Raw genomic sequence first — 2,976 nt, 5'->3', positions numbered from 1 at the left:
TTTTTTTTTTTTTTTTAACATTTTGTAACGATTAAGGGAGATTAGGGCTTCTTTTTACACCGCTTTCATGCTCAAACAGACAGAAAGTGCGACCCCAAGTGTCCATTTTTAGAATAACAGCTACTTTTCACCGGGAGAAAACACCCGGAAAAAGGGGACGGGCGTGCGGGACCGGAGCGATGCGGGAGCGGCCGCGGGAGCGGGGCTGCCGCGGTCCCGGCCTGGCCGCGCCGCTCCGGAGCTGCGCCTCCTGCTCTGCACCTCAGAATCCCCCGTATCACTCTCCCACCCCCCATTTATTTAGCCAAAGAACAAAAAAAGTTCAAGATCTGTCTGCTTCCCCGAAATTTATGAGCAGGGAACTGCCTTTCTGGAGCCGGGACAACACTACGGAGTCCCCAAGCGGAGATCTCCCTGTGGGAGTCCGTCCCTGAGGGACCCCCCGCCAGCTCCGCGGCGATAACCACAGCCCGGACCCGCTTGTTCCGCTCCTCCGCATCTCCGCAGAGCCGGCCGCAGCCGCGCAGGGAGCCAGGGAGGCAAAAGTCGCGCAAAGTCCTCCCTTTCCCCAAAAAGAAATTCCAGGGGGTCCCTCTGGCAGCGCGTTAGAGGGAAGAGGAGGAAAACAGGCAGGGAGAATTCATCCAAATCCTCTTTCGCAGCACAGGCGCGCCGGGGTTTAATTTCGTGCGGCAATGCCTTGTGTGCGTGTTTCCCCACGACATTTGGAGGGGACAGAACTCTCAGTCGATAGTCCCCGAGAGCGGCCGGCTCCGGCGCTCTCCACACCGTGCTCCCAGGAGTGAGCGCTGCCTCCGCATCCCGATCCCGGCCGAAGCGGGGCTGCGCTCCCGGGAGCACGCAGATCTCTCTCCGCAGGTCGCGCTGCTCCGAACGCGTGTAGGGGAGGACAGGCGTGGAACGCACCCACAGACCCGGGGCCGCTCCCTTTGCCCCGCATCCCCCACGGGCAGCGCGGCCCCGGCGGTGTGGGGGGCCCCGGGGTCCGCACGGCCACCGCGCTGCCGGCTTCCCAGCAGTCCTAGATTTGGGAAATCGCCGGCTTTTCGCTGTTAACGAGCGGCCCCGAGGCGTAGCGAGGCGGGGAGCCCCGCCGTGCCCCTCTACGGAGGGGTCCGCCGGCGCCGGGCGGGACAGAGCGGACCGGGCACGGAGCTCGGAGGTCCCCGTCCGGCGGCTGCCGCCTCCCCGGGGACTGGGGGCTGCCGAAAGTCCCTCGTGTGGGTCCGCTGGACTTGTTATTTCTGAGGTCCTGGAAGCTGCTTGGGGAGAGCTTTATTTTTACCTGCACGTTAAACGTTATCGTTGCCACTGAAAGAAAGGGGACCCTGGCGAGAGCTTGGGAAGCCTGGATGCAGCCCTGCAAAATGTGCCAGTAGATGGATAATACTTTTTCCTCTCATAATTACTGAGGTATATTCACAAGGTGGAGCTACTGAAAGGCGGAGGGAAGCATTGATCTGATTATCTCCCTGCCCATACACACTCTGTCCCTTTCCTTAATCTTTTAAGCTGTGAATTACAGATCGGTTTTCAGCGTTCATCCTCACAGTCTTAAAATTTCGGGGCACTTCCTGGGTCCGTTTCTTTGCTCTTCCATGCCTCGCTCCCCTTTCAAAAATACATCCCACAAAACTTGTGGCATTAAGCGGCTGACTGAAGTCAGAACCGCTTCGTGCCCCGAATCGCCAGTTGTTCACTGTCGTTTTTAGTTCGGCCACCAAAGGTTATTCTCAGTGGGATTTATATGTTAGGGGCGTTGCTCCTATGTACATTTTAAATTATATGTATATATAAATATATATATAATTTTTTTTTTTTTTTTTAACAAGGATTGGGGAAGAAATAGTGTTGCTGGAGAAGGATTCCTGGGCTGAATAGCCCAACGAGGCAGCTCAGAAGTGTTTCCCATCGGCTCGGCCGCGGTGCTGCGCGCACGGGGAGGGAGCACTCTGCGCACCCCGGCCCCCGCACCCTAAAAGCCACCGCGGGGCAAAGCGGCGGCTGCCGGCTCCGGCGGGAAGGATTCCCCGTCTCCTCCGCACCCGCGCAGGAGGAAGAAGACGCTCCCACCTGCCCGACCCCGCAGCTCGCCTCCCCGCCGAGCACTCCGGGCAATTTTTGTTTAATTGACACCTTCTTCCAGCATCCGAAAACCGCTAATCGAGCTGCTTTAATTTTTTTTTCTTTTTACATTTTAAGATCCGGTTTTTCAAGGTTCGTGTCGAGGAAAAAAATTACTTCTTCCCGCTCTCCCTCCACTTCCCCCTGCCTTCCGCAAACTCCTGGCCAAAATCGGGACGAGTTCAGAGAAAATGATAATGTCATTTCAGATCAGCTCCAGCCGGCACATCCACCCAGGGCAGGGCAGTTGGGGTCCTGGAGCCACGGAGATTTTAAATCTCTGCCTTAAAACTGCAACATACAGATACCTACCCGTGTTTGTTCAGGTAGGGCTCTGCCTAAATTGGGTAAGCGACGTTTAGAAAGGGAATTTTATTACGTTGGCATCCCAATCCCCAATTCTTAGAAACAGCAGGTATAGGTACTCAGATGAAAATTAAGACGACTGTTATGTGTGCAGTTTCCATGCTCGAACTCCTCGGTTTTGATAGCTGACTGCTACTTTTGCCCCAGAATTAGCTTTTTTATAATCCCATAACTTCAGCGGGATATGTTGACTGAAATGGGAGTTTTGTTAACGAGCACAGACCCAAACCTAAATTATCCGGGGCTGGCAGCCGGCACTGATAGAGGAAAAGAGCATCACTTTCCTAATTCCTACCTCCCCTCGCTTGATTTTTAATTTCCCAAACCGCAGGCAGACACGGTGCTGGATGTCAGGATTTTTTCCCCTGTGTAAGCAGCGAGGGACCTGGTTAATCATCTATCTCAGATACATGTGCATGAGAAAGAAAAGTGTTGATGTTTGCTTGTTGGGGCTGATGGGAATGG

Source organism: Corvus kubaryi, unplaced genomic scaffold, assembly GCF_017639235.1.
Source record: "Corvus kubaryi isolate FWS band 111438036 unplaced genomic scaffold, C.kubaryi_AGA036_p1.0 134, whole genome shotgun sequence".
Classification (NCBI taxonomy): domain Eukaryota; kingdom Metazoa; phylum Chordata; class Aves; order Passeriformes; family Corvidae; genus Corvus; species Corvus kubaryi.
The sequence above is the reverse complement of the archived record's forward strand: the minus strand, read 5'-3'. Positions refer to the sequence as shown.